The sequence below is a fragment of the Quercus lobata genome, chromosome 7 (genome assembly GCF_001633185.2).
Source record: "Quercus lobata isolate SW786 chromosome 7, ValleyOak3.0 Primary Assembly, whole genome shotgun sequence".
NCBI lineage: Eukaryota > Viridiplantae > Streptophyta > Magnoliopsida > Fagales > Fagaceae > Quercus > Quercus lobata.
Window position 1 is genome coordinate 34805377 of NC_044910.1, and position 21848 is coordinate 34827224.

Sequence of the window (21848 nt, forward strand, 5' to 3'; positions counted from 1 at the left end):
TGCAGTCTCCATTTATCTATCCTCTGGATCATATGAAAACGTTTTCTGAGTTTTATAACATATTATATATCATTTTCATTTTGCCCATTCTTTTATTCCTACCGTGGTTAACATGTTTATATACACAGTAGCATGTATCCATGTATGTATAAATTAATGAATTTTATGGGGGTTGGATGTGCAATTATGATTTATGCACCTCTGCTTATGGCTACAAAATCATTATTCCTATTGCATTCTATGAGATTGGTAAAATAAATTATTTCATAATGAATCCCTATAGGTTAATAATAATGGATAAATAGTCTCATTTGATCTAAATTATAGCTTTGTTTGATTTATTTCTTTAGATGAAGAAGTTTTAAGACATAGAAAGTGAAGTTGACAACAACCAAGTTGCCTTCTTCACCAAATTCCTTCCAATTGATATTCTCATCATTCTTTTTTAACTTTTTTTTGGCTAATATTTTGTATCCATCACAGGGGATGTTATACTTAAAATATACTGATCACTTTAGTTGCTTATAATATACTTAAAATAAATATATTTGTAAGAAGCATATTGTTTTGGAAATTATAGTTGTGATTATACTTTTCTAAACCTATATGTTTTTGTCAATGTCTAATTAATTATTGTTATTGAAATTCTATCAGATATCATTATCAATAATTTAATTTGCTTCATTCATTGAGCCACAATTTTTTTTTCAAAAATTCTGCTTATTAGTTATTGATGTAGATCATGCAGTTCATAAAAAATACTACAATCCAATCATTTATAAATTTGATTTTGATAGTTATCTATGTATATAATTTGAAATATGTACTAGGTGTTATTTTTCATATGTTGTAGTAAACAAAGTTCTTTCATCTATACTGCTATTTAAGGGGCTTTCCCTATTTAGAATGGATAGTTTTTTGGTTCCAAAATACCCCTATAGCCTACATTTAAGTAGAGGCAAAACTTGGTAAAAATGCTTCTTTAACTCCCACATGAAACACTATCTACAAAATAGGATCAAACTCCGAGTACACTCATGTTGGTTTTCAAACTCAAATTGCCTCTTCTTCAATTCTCCCAATTCTGTGTTAATCTTCTTTTCACCATTATCATCATTTTATCTATTTGCTCTGCTCAAATTTGCTCCTGCTCAACGGTATGTGTATGTCAATGTACATTGGTTTTTTTTTTTTTTGGTTTTCTAATTCATGAACAGCAAGAAAGCGTCCATTGATTCTTGATCGGTGCAAGAGAAAATGAGCGAGAAAGTAAGTGATAATAGAAAACTCAGAAGTGGTTGAAGTTTTGGGATTCTTATCTTTATATAGGGGTTAGGTGGGTTATTTTGGCGAAGCTTCTAGGCTTCGTAGAAGAACTGTAATTTTCTTTTCTTTTGTATTAACAAAAGAAAAGTGCTTTCTTTAAATTAATTCTAATTCTAACTAGCCTCAAAGCACACGCTTTCTTCTATTTTTTTTTTTTTTGCTAAATGTTAATAATTTGCATCCATTATAATTTGAGATTACTACATTAATCACTGCATTAACAAAATTGCCAAAAATGATGATAATTACGGAATTTGTATCCATTATAATTTGAGATTATTACATTTTCTAATCACAAAAAAACCTAGGGGTGTGATGAGTATTATGCATTTGTGAGTGAAATAATTTTTTCATCACACCCCTAGGGTTTTTTTTTTTTTTTTTTTTTTTTTGTGATTAGAAAATGTAATAATCTCAAATTATAATGGATGTAAATTATTAAATTTTACCCAAAAAATAGAAAAGCCTTTGAACGCACGTGCTCAAGGCTAGTTTTATATAAAATACTTTTTCCCATTAAAATATGGTTATTTGGGTTAATGGTGGATGGATTTTTCGTGGTCCAAAAGAAAAGAGGGTCAAAGTGTCAAACTGCCAAATGACGCTATCCACAAATGTGGCGCTTGGTATGGGGTAATATTTTAAGATTTCTAAGAATATTTAAAGATTCCCATATTTGGTTGTAAATCATACTAGGGAATCAAATGCCAGGAGAATCTGGATTCACTCTTGAACCCCCTTTTAGTAGGAATGTGGATTCCCTTTAGAACAGATGGGTATCCAGATTCCCATTAAAACAGATGGGTATCCAGATTCCCAAACTTAAAGGAAATTATATATATTTTTTAAAATTGACAATTTTAACCATTTTTTCTTATCATTTAAGCAATTAAGATTGTTGAGGACAAATTTTTCACACCACATGACTTTATTTCTTTGGCAACCTGCACCACATCAATATTATTATGGATTTTGGGAAAATCTCTTTTAAAGCCCGAAAGAGCCCATATTTACACAAAAAGGTGTCAAAGCCCATGGTCCAAAACCCAATGTTGATATTATCTCATCAAAGCCTATTAGGGTTCTTTTTTTTTTTTTACACCTAACTTTATTTGAGTACCACCTATTTATTTTCAAATACCACTAATAAGTTATTGGTTTTCAAATACTTTTTTTGCTCTATTATTATGTTAATCACAAATATTTCATATCACATTATCTAAATTGGGTCATGATATAAACTATCATAAAAAGCCCAAAAACTCATATTTTATCCAATTCTATTATCATTATTTAGCTAAACCCAAAACCGGCCCTATGAACCCAATACACACATCCTATTCTATTTAAAGTCTGAGAATACTTATGCTTTGCAATATTTGAAAAGCCCATGATTCAAATCCATGGCAAAACAATTTTATCAATGGAATTCAAATCCATTATCAAATCCCATGGTTTAAACCCATGGTAATTTATTTATCCAAAACCCAATTCTCATTGGCAATATCAAAGCCCAAGAATACTTATGCTTGGCAATATTTGAAAAGCCCAATTTTCATTGGCAACATCAAAGCCCAATTCTCATTGACAATATCAAAGCCCAGTTCTTTCTGACAATATTTAAAGCCCAATTTCCATTGGCAACATCAAAGCCCAATTCACATTGGCAATATCAAAACCCAGTTCTCATTGGCAATATCAAAAGCCCAACTTACGTTGACACTATTAAAAGCCCAAGCTAACTACTTGGCATTATTTTATCAAAAGCCCAAGGTTATTAATACTTGGCAAAATACTATATCATAGTTGTTTCACTTAAAAGTCCAATAATGAATAATACTTTAGATTCTTAAACATATTACTGTATATTACAAGCTCATGGAATTTATGAATTATCTATTCTCAAAACCCATGGCAATCATCTTATAAAAGCCCATGGAAAATTATGATTATTAGACCCATGACATCTATTTATTTCATATTATAAACTCATGTTCACTATCTATCTTACATCACAACATTCTTAATATTTATTATCGAAACTCATGATAAGTATTCATCCTACATGTCCATTATGATTATCTATAGAGAAACTCATGAGAACATCACATTATTCCATTATAGTGGTTGTTACCATATTTATTTAAAACCCATGGTAAATATTATTCTCAAGAACAATATTGGTGGTCATTATTTAAAAAAGCCCCAAAGAAAATATCATTTACAAAGTAATTCATAGTAAAAATTATGAGAAACTAAATGAGTTGTTATTTAAAGCCCAAAATCTATCATAAATATTTATTAAAGCTCATGGATTCATTTTATTTCTACTAACAACTAAAGCTCATGAGGAGTAAAAAAACCATGGCAAAGCATGTATTTAATACCCATTTTGTAGGCCCAAGAATCTCATGAAGTAGGAAACAAGCCCAAGCAAAGAAAGGGCCATGTGGCCCAACTAAAAGTGCTGAAATGGAGCAAAGTTCTAGCCCAAAAAGGTCTCCAACAAGAGGCTTGAAAGTGGGCAACCAACCCATGTTCATTCCTAACCAAAAAACAACTAGAGACACCTACAAGAGAACCAAGCCTTTGGGGATGAACTAGGGGCTGTCTCATCAGTTTTCTACCACCCTCTACCTGATGTGAACAGTTCCCGAGGGCTGTCATATCAGCTGAAGTCTGAAGGATGATGGAACTCCATCATCTTCCTCAAGATTGTACCTCTAGCAGAAGGAGAGCTAAAGCCAAGTTGTCCAAACCTCAACAAATTGATGCTATAAATGTTAAAAATGTTTAAGACATGATTCATGTACCAAGCCCATGAATCCTAAAGGGGAAAATTTGGGAACATGTGGTTTGGAGGGCATAAAGGGATCTTCAGCGGAACCCCCCAAAGTGGACTTAGAGTTTGACACCTGGCTTGGGGTGTTGGATTTTACTTCTTGGGGGACCAAATCTCAGTTGCAGCATTAGGATTTGTTCTTGATACACGCCTTAATCCCATTGATTAGGCTTAGTCCCAGAAATCTTGGCATTTAATGCAAAGCACTCTAAAATCCCATCATTACCCAAAGAAGCAAGGCAACCCCTAAAGTAAATCTCCTACTTCTGACTGAAAATCCTAGGAAGATTAACCTTGATTCACTACCTCTGATTAGTCATACGTTTTTTGGATTTTTATTAATTAATGCTTCTCTAAAGCTCCATTATAAAAACATACATACCTCAGCCCACAGGAGGACAACTACCATCTCTGAAACTCTTGGTTTGTTTACTACTTTGCTCGTGGTTTAGCTTTCCTCAAGCTCACCACTCATCATCTTTAGCCCACACTCATCTAATCTCAGATACTCTTTTCCCCCTTTCACACAATCATAGCCCATAAATGTCTCTCAACTCGTCATAAACAGCCCACCACTCACAAAAAGCCTTAACCTCAGTGTTAATTCCATTCCACTCACTCAAAACAACCCACATTACCTCATTCACACCTTATGCACACACACTCACCAAAATCTTAGTTTGATACTTGCTGCACTGAACTGGGATCTCTCTCTCCCTTCATTCCATCCTATTTTTCCTCTTTTATTTGTAACTATGGAGCCTTTAATCATTGTTTGTTATTATTATGATGAAGGCCATAATGTTTTGGATACTATGGAAGTTTTCCCTTATGTTGACTTAATAATAATAAGGAAAACATATGATTTTTACCATGTAAACACACTTATTAACCTGAAATTACCCTACCGTTGGAGATAATACCGTACCGCTAGAAGACTAATTTGAACTTTGATGATGTAAAAAGACTAATAATATAACGAACTAACAACAGTAACGTGTTTATTGTGCTTTATTGTTGTCTTCTTGTTAGGATGCAACCTCTATCTTCTTCTTAAGCGGACTTACACAACACTGAAAGCCTTTGGGCTTTATTTCAAGGGTCCATCGTTGAGTTTCGGCTTGGTTACCCCATATTCTATTTGGGAACATCAAAATTTTCCCCTCAACAAAGCCCATGGTTCAAGCTCATGGCACATCATCTCATTTTCAGCTCATGATTTGAGCTTATGAGTCTCATCAAAGGAATTTTGGGAGTTGTGATTTGGAGGGCCAAGAAGTACGTTTAGTAAAGCTCCAACGATTCAAAGTTGATAAAGGAAAACATGTTGCTTAGCATGTTTTCCCCAATTCCCTGAACTCCGATGGGTCAGTATGCAATAGGTAACATATGTTAAGCCTCTCATATCACACAACACTTAAAATGATAAAACTCCCCATGCTCTTTACATAAAATCTAATGTTCATCATATAATATAAGTTTAAAATTGTAATTATATTATTTCATATAAATTATATTATTATTTTCATTTAAATCAATCCTAAGCACATGGTTAAATTTATATTAATATCTCAAATCTAGAATTAAATGCTCTCTTTGCTCTCTAAGATTTGGTTAAAACACAAAGAGACTATAATTACATCTCTAAAACTTCATCAAATATCAACCAACTAGTCTATTACTTACCAAAATAATATTGTAATAAAACCATTAACTAGACATATAATTTTCCAAAAGAGGCAACTTAGTCAAAAATACCTACAATGGTTCCAGCACAAATTGCTTTAACTCTAGCAAAAGCTGCAATAGCTCCAGTAGAAGTTGTAGTAGCTCTAGCAACAATTTAGGTAGTTGACACATGTCCTAAAATGACATCACTTGCCCATTAATGGTCAATCCCAGCAACTACCTGCTATACCAAAAGAAGTAAGGATCCCATAAAAGAAATCCTACCATTTTAAGCCAAATCTTTAGCCTCCAACTGCAATACCAGAAATAGGAAGATCCCATAAAAGATATCATATCATTTTAAGCCAAACCATGAATTTAATGTTAAATATTTTCCTCCAGCAGAAGATATCATTTAGATGACATTATCTACCAATGTCAGTTGTTGTACAGCTATGACTGACAGCTGTAACAATAGCCCCAGCAACATTAAAGTCTTAGAATTTCTTCTTTTAGCTAAAACAAAAAAACGAACTTAGGAAATCACTTGTTTTGCCAAAAACCTTTCCTTATTTGTTGATTTCCCCTTCAACTAATTCAAACTTAGTTACATACTTGGCTGTATATAAAGAGAAGCAAGCAAAACACAACTCACCACACCACTATCCATCTCTCTCTCACTCTTTTATTCTGAAATATCATTCACTTTGCTTCCCATATCTCTAAACATTTCCATACTTCTCTATCTCTCTTACAAAATCTCTCTTCTTAGATAACACCATTACAATACAACTATTACACAACACCACTATCCATCATATACTTACTCTCTCATCCTCAATATTCTAAAATTTCATCATTTTGCTGCCCATAAACACATCTTCAACTCTTTCTCCATTTCTCTTACAAAATCTCTTCTCTTAGAAAGAAACATAACACATTATCATAACACAAAAGCCATTCCAGCAGCAACTATAATCTCATGTATTTACTATATTTAACCTCAATATCTTTCATACTTCCCTATACTTTATAAATACATTCCTTACAAAATATCCATACATACTTCTCATATATCTTTAAACTCTCTGTCTCACAAAGTTATTATATACAAGATCCATATTCAACAAAGTATCTACATATAATTCCTATACATATTACAAATACCATATCCCACAAAACATATATATTTTTTACCATCTCCATACATCTTAAAAGATATCAAACACTCTTCCAAGAACATGTTACAAAAGCCCTTTTCATGAAAGGTATATAATTATAATGCTAAAAGCCCTTCTTATGAAAGGCACGAACTTATAGTTCTAAAAACCCTTCTCATGGAATGCAATATCACTCATATTTGACTAAAAACTAAAAGAGCATTACATGGGGAAAATCATCTAAGTGCATGATAAATGGGATAAACTTAATCAACTTATGCACACGGTTGGACATATTCTCTCTCCCTCTAGTTGCACCCATTTTTTCCCTTCAATCATAAAGTCACTGTGAAAGGACTCATAATATCATATTGTACCGCTAAACTCACTTTAGCATGTTGCTAAAATGTTATAAGTCCACTAATATTATATGGTTAGAGCTACAAACTATAAAGATAAGTCATTATATTTTTATCTCCAAAATTATACTATCGAGTATATTTTAATTCATTATCATTGAATTGCTGTACTCATATTATTATGCCGCTGGAATTTTATCAGCTCACTAACGCTATACGGTTGGAGCCACAAATCATATAAAGAATAAAGTGATGCTATATTGCTGGAGTTAGAAACATAAAAGATAAGTCAATGTTTTCTTCATCTTCGAAATTACATTATTAAGTATATGTTAACTCATTACCACTATACCGCTGGATGCAGGTTACTTTAATATCATTTCACTATTTAATAAAACATGATCTTACTAATACTTCATTAATGAAAATATATATTAATAAATTGATCTACCGTCGCTGGACATATTATTCGGACATAAACCACCGATGGACATATATTATTCGGACATAAACCACCGATGGACATATATTATTCGGACATATACCACGATAGACATATATTACTTGAATATGAACCACTGCTGGATGTGTAATGTTTGGACATAAACCACAACTGGATATGTATTATTTGGACATAGAACATTGCTGGACATACCTTATTATATTGTACATGAACTATACCACAACTAGATATGGACTATTGGACTCATCCCATTATTGGACATATGACAATTAATTAATTATTCTAATGAACATCACTTAACACACATAATAATAACGTTCAACTCACCATTTAATCAAATCTATTATGCTAAACATATTATTTATATCAACCATTATCATGATTCTAAGATTTCAGGCTTTATTTATTTTGTAGGCTTAAAAATGCACCAAAAGCCATTGGTCTATATGGCCCAATGTCGAGTTCCAAATTGAACTCCCTAAAATAAATCCGGATTTAGCAAAGTCACACCTTTAGCGGAAGACACGTGGCTACGCACAAAAACCACCCCTGACAAAGATAAAATATAAAACAAATCATCAATATCTTTTCCTTTGTCTTTATCTTTTCCTACCAAAACAACATAAATAGAATAGACAACTCTGTTAGTATTTTTTGTTTTTTTTCTTCTTTTAGATTATAGTTTTAATGAATTTGTCATAATTTATAGTTTATATTTTGTTTTTCATTATTTATTTAGAGGAAGATTATTATTTCTTTTAAAAGACTTATATTGGATTTACAAATCTAAAGATAGAATGGAAAAAAATAAATAATTCAGTTAAGATTCTTGGGAGTAAGCCAAATATTATAATCTCATATTCTTAGGAATCTTATTAGATTACCAATTAAACCAAACATAGGAATAGTTACATTCTTAGGCATTCATATTATAAGGCATCACATTTCTAAGAATCTGAATGTGAGGAGTAATGTGAATTCTCCGTACCAAACGCCACCAAAAAAGTTGTTCAGCAATGCTGGTGCTTCGCTTAGCTGTAACCTGGTTTTTGAACATAGCCAAAAAAAGTCCCTTCACCTAGTTTCAGAATCCAAATTAGGAAAAATTATACAATCCTCTGGTGGACCACGTTACTTGTCCACCATTCCATTAAAAGAGTCCCACTTGTTTAAAATTGGTGAGTCAATAATCAGTTTCCGTTAAAAAAAAATTTCTAACTAAACAATTTTAAACAATTGTAAGCTTTTAGTGGAATAATCCCAATTTCTTAAATAATCCCAATCTCACTCGCAACAATTAACACGCTCCTTAGTCATTGGCTCCTCTTTCTTGGTCTTGGCACATATAGCTTTTTAATAACATGGTGAAGACAAACTTGACTTTTTTTTTTTTTTTTTTTTTGAGAAAGAATTTGACAATACGTGGTTTGCTTTTTTAATTAAAAATGTTAAAAGGTTAAGATAAAAAGTTGAGATATTTATGAAAATTATGTCCATAATATTTTTATGTACTTAACAAATTCTAAGTAGAATATTGTTATTTGTTGTTAGTAATTTCAATATTAAGATTTAAAATTAAAATTAATAATAATTTATTACTAAAAATTTATTGTGTAAGTGTTGTGAAAATATTACTAATAATATTTATAAACTACAAAATCAACATCTTTTTTACTTCTTTTAAGTGGACGAAGACCGACCGGACCAACTTGACTATCATATACTATATGTAAAAGCAGAAGCCTTTTCTGCAATTAAGAAGGTGTTATCATGTAGGAAAAATGACCATCTAACCACGTATAAGTTAAAAAACGATAAACTATGTTGTTTGGGAATGCTACAACACCGTTTAAAACCCTTCCATTATAAATAGTGACAAAAAATAACTGGTTAAAATTAAGTGTACACGGAAACAGAAATAGGGAGAGGCGATGAGGACACGAAGAAAGAAGCAGAGAAAGGGAGAGGCGATGAAATGCGACACAGAGAAAGAAACAAAGAAAGAGGCAGAGTTCCTGGAAAAATGGCCATCTAAAATTCTGCCACGCTCCTAGAAAGGAAAAGCGCAAAAAAAAAAACCTCAAAAACTTATAAACACCATTCAAGCAGTGCGAAGACTTAAAAACATCAAGCGGTGCAGTCATTCGGCCAAACGCACACATACAAATACAGAACCCCTCCCTCCATTGTTTTAGATGTTCATTCTAACTTCTCCTACCAATTTCTCTTCCCTTTTTCACTGCTTTGTTCGTTCTCTGCCCTGTCACTTTTCTGCCGCCAGACTTAGACCACTTGAACGGCAATCTTGCTTGCTCTTCTCAAAAAAAAAAAAAGAAAAAGATTTGCTGTACGGAGAAAGAGGAAGAGAACAGAGACTGAAAAACCAGCCGGTTAAAAACTTAAAATATGAAAAGCCTTGAGATTTAGATTTAGAGAGGGAGAGACAGAGTTCGTAAGCCAGACCAAGGCTTGCGAGCACCATCAGTTTTCCCGCCTCCAACCGTTTCCTCGCCATACTCAGACCACCGGAACCGCAAGGACATAGAGATGTAATCCGTAAGGCTCGCCGTTACCATCAGATCATCGAAACTACCACCGGTAAAGTTTTTTTTTTTTTTCTTAGATATGTGAATGAAATATGACATAGTTTTGGGTAATTTGGTTGGATTGATTTATATTTAGGTATTTGGGCTACATTAGGTTCTGATTTGTATAAGATTAAAGAATAACCTTGCGAGTAGTTTCTGTGTTGTCGCCTCTTTTAAGTTTTTTATTTATTTATTTATTTATATTTTTCTTTAGAGAGAGAGAGGGAGGTAGAGATGGAGGAATATGACGAGCTTGACATGGTTAACACAAAAAACACCAACAACGCCAATGGAGCAGTAATGCGTTTTCCTTTTCTTTTATTCGATTCATTCATACCCCTTAACATCAAGCTTTTTGCGTTTTTAACTAATGCAATCTAATCAAAATTACCCAATCAAACAAAAAGACAGTATTTTGGGACACCCATTCCAAACCAAATTGGCATATGTTTTCATAAAAATGATTCCAGAGAATAAAAATGGTTTATCTATCTTATTTGACTAATGTTGGTATTGGCGTATTGGTACAGAGACAATATTTTAGATTGGTCTATTATTGTTGTTAACCATCAAAATTTTGTTCATGTGGTTGTTTAGGTTTGTGTTGGTAGTAATGGTTGTAATACATGCATTTTTTTTGTTCATGCGACACCAGCCTCCATGAAACCAATTGTTGTTGTTTCTCTTACACATACACTAAATGTTTGATAAAATTCCTAAGTGATTTTTTTTTTTTTTTTTGTTATTCTAGAAGTCATAATACATGCAAATTGTTAAGAACGAAGATAAGTAAGGAATGTGATGTTATGTTATTGATTTAATCAAGGTGAGATGTATTTGTTGGCCTTCTTTTCTCAATGTCATTTTTTGTGGGATGTAAAAACATGACTGGCTAGGTTGTTTATGCCTCTAGACAATTAAAGAATTTCAAACAAAAATTACCCAACTCATGATTTGGAATTGGCTGCTGTAATTTTTGCTTCGGATCTGATGGGAAAGTATTGAGTGTTAATAATAGGCATTTGGTTACAAAATTGTACACTTTCAGTTTACTTTTGGCTAATTGTGAAAATAAGAATGGTTAAAAAAGGAGGGAGTGGATGTGGATGACATGAAGAAATGGTTGAAGGAAATGGAGGAAGAAGTGGCTGCACTGCATGAGATGCAAGCCAAGGTCGAATCCCATATGATTCTACAAGGTTTTTTTTTTTTTTTTTTTTTTTTTGGGTTTAATTTCACAATGTCAGAGATTTTTTTTTTTCCATCGATTTTTTTTTTTTTTATTGAAATTGATTACAAATATAGAAAATGTTAAAGATTGAAGTAATGTTATTAATTTGGTTTGGAGCATATGCCTCAGATTGGTGTAATGGTTTCAATTTGAATAAGGCTGGAAAGAATTTTAGGAAATAATCATGGGTTCTGAGGGTGAGTCTTTTGGAGTCCCAAAATCCCTATAAAAAATTTAAGGACTATCAATTTTAATTATCTGAGCTATTATATATATATATATATATATATATATATATATATATATAGGACAACACCTTAAAGAGGTGTGCTATGGCGAGTGCCTTTCGCCCAAGCGATATGTTGCTGCAATCACATCTGCTAAACCCAGCAAAAGTGACTATGCATTGGGTATGAAATTTATGTTTGATACTCTTAGCCTAAGTTTTGTGTATTTGGTCATAAAGTTAGGGGATTTTTTTTTTTTTTTTTGGGTGTGTTTAATGAAAAGAAAAAATTGTGGATGACTCACATTATGAGGATAAGCTTAAGAGATTTAGCACCTCATTTTACAGGGGGAAAAAAAAAAGGACCATTGTTTAGTTTTAATGGTAAGGGGTTTGATTAGCCCGTCAGGGGTAAAAAGCCCCTGAATTACCTGGTAACTGGTTCTAGCGAGTGGGGTCAGTTGCCTATAGGAGTTTGATTAACAGTGAGGATTGTTGTACAGTATGCTCTGCTACGTGCAACTAATTTGAGTGAAGTTCTCCTATGTCATAAAAAAAAAAAGGTAAGTTACGCATCCCTCCACCTATAAGGCTATAACTTATAAGGGAAGAAAATATCAATTGAGATCGAGGCATTGAGCTCATTGGTGTAAATGGATGGCTGTATCACTTTATATCAATGATGATGATGATGATTACATTCACACATATCTTGCATTCCATTCTTGAAAATTAATTGAGAATCTATTTGGTAGTAAGAAAAAAAAAATGAAACAATTGTTTAAGGAATTGCAACCAGTTTTGAAGGCTCTTTTTTTTTTTTTTTTTTTTTTTTTTTTTTTTTTTTTAAGATTACGTTTTGTTAGATTACTTTGCTAATCTATGAATTTTGGATTACTTATGATATTTAAATACCATAAAATTTTAGCAAGTTGATGTGACAAGTAGAGAATCTGATATGCAATCATATGAGAAAATTCAGTAATTCAAGGCTTTATGCGGTACTTAACTCAATTGAGATGATTTCTTTTCAATTTGTGAATGATAGAAATTTATGATTTACCTAAATTATAGTGTAATATACCAAGTTATTTTAGACATTTTTCTTAATCCTCTCATACTGAAGAAGCCACAATATCAGGTTATATTTCTTTAGAAATCGTTGATACTTGGTCTTACTATAGTTTGATAGTACTACAATTTGATGGTGGGCATGATATTCTATGTTTTTTTCAAACTTTTGGTTGTGCTATAAAGTAATATGTTCCCCTTTAGTGCTTCTTTTAGGTACTACTTATCTGTTTCATTACCTTATTTACCTCATTCGATGCCTTCTATGTTGTAACGTGTTATAAAAAATATTCCAAAGTTATTACTTGAATACCAAAAGAAAATTACAGTAGTATGGTTTTTAGTAATTATGTTTAACAAGTCAATGTCATTAAGTTTTGTGATAGGTTATCTGCAAGATTAGCAAACTCACAATCCTATTATGTAATTCACAACTTAAATCACAAAAGGTATCCATTCATGATTAGAGAATAACTACCAGAGGCACAATTGCAATTTGATTCTTCATACCAACTTGGAGTCTCATTGAGTGTCTCATTTAGAACCTATAGTTTATCATTATAAAAGCATTACAAAAAATGTATGCACGCACACAGTCTCAAAGAGATGTCATCATTGTCAAAAACATCATAATAGTTCTCCTTTCATCCTCTCAAAAGTAATAGTTATTTAAGTTCTGAAGAATAAATCTATTGAAATGGTGTTAATGGTCATCCTGGATGGATTTTTTAGGAAAATTTCATTGATAATTGAAAAGTTGTTTCTAATTCATATATGTATAATACAATTGGTTAGGTAGATTAGGTAATAATCATTATGAGTTATCTAAAAATGACCATAATGATCATTATTGCTTAGAAGTTAATCAATATCTAATATACATTTTAGTTGATTTAAGAATTATCAAAATCTATTATTGCTTAAATTCTATGAATTTTTTAGCTTTTAGATAGTGCCGTTTGTATGGATGCTTCACTTTTATACCAATCTTCAATGCCTACATTATAATGATTCTTAGTTATTTAAGCTGAGTACCTCTATTTCTCCTGGCCAGGGACTAATGATTTATTATTTAAGTATGGCAACATATTGGTAATTTATTCAAAAATTGGCATGCATGATTTACGTTAGACAAGTATTAGATTTAACAGATGATTTGGTCAATTAGGAATAATAACACCAAAGCTGTAGATGGAGTAAGAGCTGCTACTCACACTAGGTGAATATAGAAGTAACATTGGTATCTCAACATTTTATAGCAGTAACATGCTTATAGCAGAGTTATATTTGGGTTTGATTTACATAAAAGATATGTAACTATAAATCTCTCTCTTAGAAGAAGAATGATTTCAAATGGGTGTTATGCATGTGGCTGAATGAGCAAGGATCCAAGGAGGAAAGCTTTTTTAGACAAACAGCTCAAACTCAACAACAAAAATAAGATGGAATCTAGAATCTCATCTTTTGTTTAGGGTACTTTCGGTATATATATTTTTCTTTAACATTCATTCTTATTTCATGAAGTCCTTATGTCTCTGATTCTCTTTAGTGAATGATGTGAATGTGATGTACTTTTGTAAATATTGAATGCTGGTGTTTTCTTTTGGAATGTTTGGAATTATTATGTTGTACATTGAGGTAATTTTGTTTGAATTCTCCCAATATCTCATAAATCCACTATATGCTATTTCTAGAAATCCAAGCAATCTAATTTTATAGAGTAGTGAATATATCCAATCTCATTCCATTAGATCACTACATAATCAATATTTTATTATTTTAAAGTTTAAACACTAATTTTTTTTAATCTTAATCAATATATTAATAATATTATAACAATTGATAATTATACAAAAAATGAAAACAAAAAACAAAAAATAAATGTGATTCAACTATTTCTCAATAGATTTTCTTTCTACATGTAAGGTTTTGTTTGTTTTAATGAGTTGATGGTTATGTGTTGTATTTTGAAAATAGGTTAATGACAAATGCTGTTGAAAAACAATTAAAATGAGGAATGAAAGACATTGCTCCAACTTCTCCACTATAGCCTCAATAAATTGTAAATGGTTTTTTAACAATATTTCTAATGTAGTGAATATTTATTCAATTTTTGATGTTATGATTTCAAAGTTGTTACATTGATCTATGATCTATGTGATCAAGAGCCTCCTTAGCGAGGATGTTTCTTTCTCCCCTTTTGGTAATATTCTTGCCTCAGCTAAAGCCATCACCGATTCCAGCTACTGTATTTCTTTCTCTCATGTTTGTAGGCTTGGTCATTCTATCGGTCACAACCTATCTAAACATGTTAGACATGTTAGAGGTTTCTTGGTGTGGATGGATGATGTTCCTCCACACCTTCCATCTATACTTTCAATCGATTATAGCTAATTTTTCTTTAATGAAATTTCATGATGTTCTTTCTAAAAAAAAAAAATCCTTCATAATATCTATCATAAATATTTGCACATACAATTTAAAATAGTTTATTATGTATCAAATCATTATAACAATTAACTTGATGTAAATTTTTAAGACTTAGTTTGACGCTCAAAATGATGGTAATCCAAAAAAAGCATAATCAATTGATTACAAGAGGACAAATGGATGTGCAACATACCCAAATGAATTTTAATGTATTTTATTACATTTTTATGTGAAGTTGATTGAATTTTAACTATGTAAAATTTTCCCGCGCATTGTGCGGGTTAAATGCTAGTATATATAAAATCGAAACCTTTGAAACTTTCACAATTTTCCACGTCAGCACAATTTAAAAAAAAAAAAAAACAAAAAGCGAAATAAAACTTTTCTAAAACCCGATGCTTTGCCTTTCCCTTTCACGATGCTTTGCCAGCCAAACCCAATATAGCTTTCTCCTTCCTCCAAAACACAGATTCACAGCCAAACCCAATATAGCTCTCTGCCGTTCCCCCACCACTCATCTGTCCCGATCAACCTTTACACTTCCTTGCATTCCCATCTCCCTCTATACCACAAGCCCAATACAAACCAAAACCACCCACATCTTCTAGGAGGGGAAAAAAAAAATCTGAAATTTCGGCATTTTGGCCGAAATACTCTTTCCGGGCCAAAATAAAAGCTGGCCTTATTTGCTGATTTGCTCGATTCTGTGTACTTGATCTCAGTTGATCATGAGGAATGAGTAGGTCTGATTGTTATGAGGTACTCAACACTATTGTGATTTGGCGAGAAGGTTAGAGTTCTGGCTAAAGACTCTAAATTAAAGGAAGGTGAAAAAAGATGAGGAGAGAGTTTGAAAAGGTTTTGTGATAATGAAAAAGTAAAAATAAGAAAGAAAGAAGGGTAGTGGCTGAGGAGATATGGAGCGGTGAGTCACGAGCTTGGGAATGATGAATTTTTGAAAGTTTTCAGGAAAGTTGCATGTTTTACAAATACCCTTTTATGCTTGCTTATTTACAATAATAGCATATTTAATTTTGAACTTTCCTTCATTAGAATTTTATATATAATCATTTTTAAACTTTTTTTTTTTGAAAAAATCAATTTAAAAACTTTAGCTTAATAATAATAAATAATAGTAATTTTATTTTATTTATATATTTAAATATATACTTGGTGCGTAATCCTAAAATGGTACACTGGCACACACTGATACCAAAATATTCCATTCCAGTAGCTAATTCGGAACAGTCTCTAAAATGGAATTTAAAACTTTGGTGGAAATAGTGTGAATATACAATATAATCGAAGCCTTTGACTATTGTTGATTTCTCTAGAATTTTCACCTTAACCCCAAAACCTTCATAGATCGGTGAATTGAAAAAGAATATAAAAAAATAAAAAATAAAAACCTTGTGTGACAACTTAATCATAGTTGTGTGTTTACTGTGGTATCTAAGGATGGAAATAGGGTGACTATACAATTAACCAAGTTATGCAAAAATTCAATCCAAAGATTGATGAAAATTTTAGACAAATACTTGAATTAAAACTCAGTTGAAATAGATCCAGTATGTAATAGCCATCAATTGAGGCTAATACACAAGGGTTTTTTTTTTTTTTAATTTTAATTTTAATTTTATTTTTGTTTACTCATAGTAGCTCACAAGTTTGAGTTGTATTGTTATTGTTCCTATATACTCTCAATATGTGTCATTGAATGGAAATAGCACTGTTATTTGTTTTCTTTCTTCTAAGATTGCTTTAATGAATTTAATAGTTTTTCTATTTTCTTAACTTGATTTAAAAAAACAAAATTCCTATTTTGTAGAATTTATTTTGAAGTAAGATCAAGAGTTCTATATTAAACATATTAAAGTTTAAGTGCGTTATCAATACTATATTAATTTATAAAGATATTTTTTGATCTATAAGTTTATTTTTAAGGTTGTTTGGCATTGTCAACAACATTGCATAAATGATAATTTAAATTCTTCTTTCATTGTTGGATTTTTTTTTCATAGTCAATAGGTTTCCCATGCATCACACGAGTCAGCAACTAGTTAAGATTTAAAAGTTAAAACCGTAAGCAAGCTTTTGAATTCCAGAATCCGCTGAAAGCCAAAAAGGAAAGTAAAAGAAGAATCCACTAGTTTTGGAAACTACCAGAGTCGCTGGTAATTTAAAGTTTTAAAGTTGTCAAATTCTTGATCATTGGGAAATTAGCTAGAAATATAAAAAGGTTCCCATGTGGTTTGCATGCAAGTAAGTACGTATGCCCTACAAGCAGTCAAGCACTCAACAAGTAGTGACTTTCATGTGGAGTAATACCGGGCGAGCACAGAAATATTCAAGTGGTACTCAGACCAGCCAAGCTGAATAATACTACAATAAAATTTATAACTTTGCCACACAAATTGCCTATTCATCGAGTTGTAAGTGGTGAAGATGTAAATCAACATAAACATACCATTCATAATCCATCATATAGGCAAATTGTAGCATAAATTGTGGGTTTTGTTATAGTACTAGCATTATTTCAATTAATTTTGTTATTCTTCTCTACTTTTTTAACCTTTTCATATCCAAATTGATTTTTATATGCATTAATAATTAAACCATATTCATAAATAAAAGAAACAGTAATTTCAATATAAAACTATAATATGAAAAGAATGAAATAATTTTTAATGCATAGAACAATAAAAATAATATCAAAGTAATTATTACTTTAGTTAATCACCCAACATCCTCATCAACATATCCAAACAATGACGAATTTAAGACATAAATCATCTAACCCTAATAAAATTAATTTTATATAAAGAATCATGTAAATTTCAATAAAAAAAAGATGATATATATAATTTTTTAAAAGTTTAATTTGCGCTTGAATGATGGGCGATACATGGTGAAGGAAATATGAAATCTAACTTCCAGTTTTGATATTAGTGTTGAGAGAGAGAGAGAAAGAGACAAACAAATAAATAAATTGAATGACTAATGTTGATAATATATCATATGTGAAACTTGCATACAAAAATTGAAATCTCAAGTTGAGATTTAGAATTTCTTCATAAAAAGTTTGCCTAAATATCAATCATGGACAGAAAAAACAAAGATCACAAGAAAGTAAAATTTTTGGTGTACGATGCCATGAAATAAGAGGGTGTGCTCCACGAAATTGAATTTCCCTAGTGACAACAATGTGTTAGGGACTTGTGGGTGTGGCGGTCCTCACACAGTGGTTTCAAAAAAGCAGGCTAAAAGAGGGTATGTAATACGTTCATGCATGTCTTTTCAGAGTACTGGTGTCACACCCCAAACCCGGTACCCGGATTTGTGACCATGACCAACATGCTAATATCAAGCCTAAACTTAATATTAACAAGAACCAACTTAACTTTTTGAAAACTTTTACAAAAGCTTTCCTCATTCTTTTCATTTTTGTTTCTTTACTTAAATGATATAACATTTCACTTGACATTCAGAGCATCTACATTGTACTCCAAAGAATAACATAATTCACCACTTGTTCAAATTCGGAATTTCACATAATACATCTCTTAATACTTTAAGGTATACACTTTCATTAGATCCTAAAATAAACAATGCTACAAATCTAAACATCATATTGCTAATTTAGGATCTATACATATAAAACTAAACCAGCTCCTTCCAAAACTTGACTAAGGCTCCCTCTGCTCCAAAATAAAACCTGCTAACTGAAAGAGTGGAAGGGGTGAGCTACACAGCTCAGTAAAGGTAAGATATATGAGAATTCAATAAGGATGCATGTAAATCAAATCATTTCATTCTATGAATATTCGAATAGGAGAACATCTTTTCATGCATAGTATTTTATACTATTCACAATAATAACTTATACGCTCTTCATAGAAAATAATTGTCCTCCTTATTCTTATTAGGTTAATATTATCAAAACCTTTCGGATTAAGCTTATTTCATTTCCTACAAAGTCACCATATGTATATTCTCATTACAAAATAATCATTTTAACTTAAATCAGATAATCAGCAATTTTGTATTAAATTAGAAACATCTTGACCCAATAATAAAATCTTTCTTTATAAACATTTTCCCAAAAAAATATTATAACTTTCATAGTCATAAAACTTAACATTTCATAAAGAACAGGTATCTGATAACTTTTAAACATAACTTGTATTTTCATCAGAAACTTTATCTTTATAGCACAACAGAACTTCAGAAACTTTTATCTTTAATGAACAGCTTTCTTTTCATTAGAAACTTCTTATTTTCATGAGAGCTTTTAACTTTTCACAATGCATTTAACGAAATCATTCTCTCATGATTAGTAACATAATATAGCTGTTCATAATTAACTTATTGGTTAGCCCATGTTTGATAAGTCCGTACTTATTTGGGAGGCTTCTAGCACCACGGTGCTAGGCATCCAGCATTCCCCAGAATGTCAGGTATTCCTGGGATCACATCATAATACATATCTTCCAATCATGGGGGTAGGTTGGCTTCCCCCACAAGTTGGCTGTAACCAACAAGGGGCGGGTACAGCAGAGCTAGTCCCACTTAATGGCCAATCATATAACATTTTCCATGGAAAGCCAGTAATTAACCCCTACTGGCAGAGTTCAGATCACCAGAGGACATAACCCGAAAACATTTCATACTTTACATCATATTGAAATTTCTTATTTTGCATAACACTTCATAATAATAGCGTTTTCATTCTTTTCTTTAAACTTCATGTTCGTGGAAATTAGTAATAGCATCAATATGCTCAAATCATATACATAGAGTTTCGAAAATGTACGAACACATCTTTGTCAGAATAATGATTACATGCCATATCTCTAGTCAAAAACATTTTAATGCATAATATACTTTAAAACAATCTCATGACTTACCAAATGCCCATATGACTTATCCCTTACCTGAAAGCAGAGGAACCGAGAGCCTAAAGTCGAAGGAGTTTTGACTTGGATACTGGTAACACCTAAACCAAATATCAAAGCTTATTACTATCTATAATTCCTTATCATAAACTTCACATTCACCTCAAAGCCTATCTCTTAGAATCAAGGAAGTCCTAATCCCACCTCAAATAGGTTCTCACAAATACAAAATACATTCATCAAACAACATGATGTAATAATCATAGAGAAACCAATTCATAAAATTTATATATGATTCTAACATGCCAAAGAATGAGCATATTAAATTATAGCTCAAAACATTCACCCTAACTTTAGAATTAAATCCTCAAAATTAGGCATGTCCCTTACTGTTCACTGTTCTATTCCAGCAGCATATGCCCCATTTGTAAAATACAAACGGGCTGTCCAAACACATCCAATTGTCATGAAATTTTATATAAATACTCCCCTGTATGTTCATTATAAACCATAAAAATTTCGGAGTCAAAGAATAAACCCATGATTTACTAAAAATCACACAAGACAGCATACTCCAATCTGCCCTGACAGAATTTCATGCAACTTATAAATTAAACCATTATTTTTATATTAATCCAGATGCTGTGAGACCAACTCAATAATAACCACAAGGGTCTTAGGTTTCATAGAATTATCCCTAGCATCCAAATTCACTATATACAATTTAATACATAATTTTCTTGTAGTAGACATCAAATCTGTCACAGAGACAGCTTCAGTACATATTCTTACAAAATCATCAACAAATAGCAATAGGTCTTAATTTCATTTGGGTATTTTTATACCTATAGTATACATATTAAAATATGTTAATAAGCATTCAATTGATCAAAATATCATCAAACCTTCAATCACTAAAACAGAATCATAATTCAGCCTATAAAATCAGGATAGAAGATAAAGAAATAGAAATAAACAAATGAAGGTTTGATTACTTACCCACAAACTTGGAAGCTGAAATTTTAGTGTTAAACCTTTAATTTCTTCTTTAGAGAGGGATATTTTGTTTTGGTGAGGGAGAGAAGGCAGCTGTGTAAGAAGGGGAGAAGAAGAAAACAAGAAGAAGGAAAGATGAATAGAGAAAGAAGAAAAGGAGCTGCTGGACTTTCTGGTCTGAGGCAGCCAGCAAAATAGGATAAGAAGGAGACTTTTGGGGCACAAAAGAAGATAAGAAATGTAGACAAATTGGGGTGGAATACGTGGGATGCTAGGAAGAAAATCATACCCACTTTTCAACTTTCTTGCATTCACACTTTTATATATATATATTCTTTGCATTCACACTTATTTTTTTTCTTTGCATTCACACTCATTTACAAAGAACAATATCACTTTACACACACACACACACACACACACCCATATATATATATATATATATATATATATCCTTACCTTTATAAAGTTATATTCATCACATTAAAAGAGCATATATGTTCTATAATATCTCATGCATCATACATAGTTAAAACACCAACAACTATATATATATATATATATATCTCATAACTTAACCACTTAATATAGTT

General features: G+C 31.5%; 1 long non-coding RNA gene across 2 annotated transcripts; it reads right to left on the minus strand.

Moving 5' to 3' along the window:
• Nucleotides 1–19044: 19044 nt before the first annotated feature.
• Nucleotides 19045–21555, minus strand: LOC115952430. 2 transcript variants are annotated; one of them, XR_004083405.1, is made up of 3 exons: nucleotides 21259–21552; nucleotides 20299–20360; nucleotides 19045–19086 (listed from the first exon to the last, which is right to left on the minus strand). It is a non-coding gene; the product is annotated as an uncharacterized LOC115952430 (long non-coding RNA). The 2 variants fall into 2 exon arrangements; XR_004083406.1 differs by having other exon boundaries at nucleotides 19046–19086; nucleotides 20272–20360; nucleotides 21259–21555.
• Nucleotides 21556–21848: the final 293 nt, after the last annotated feature.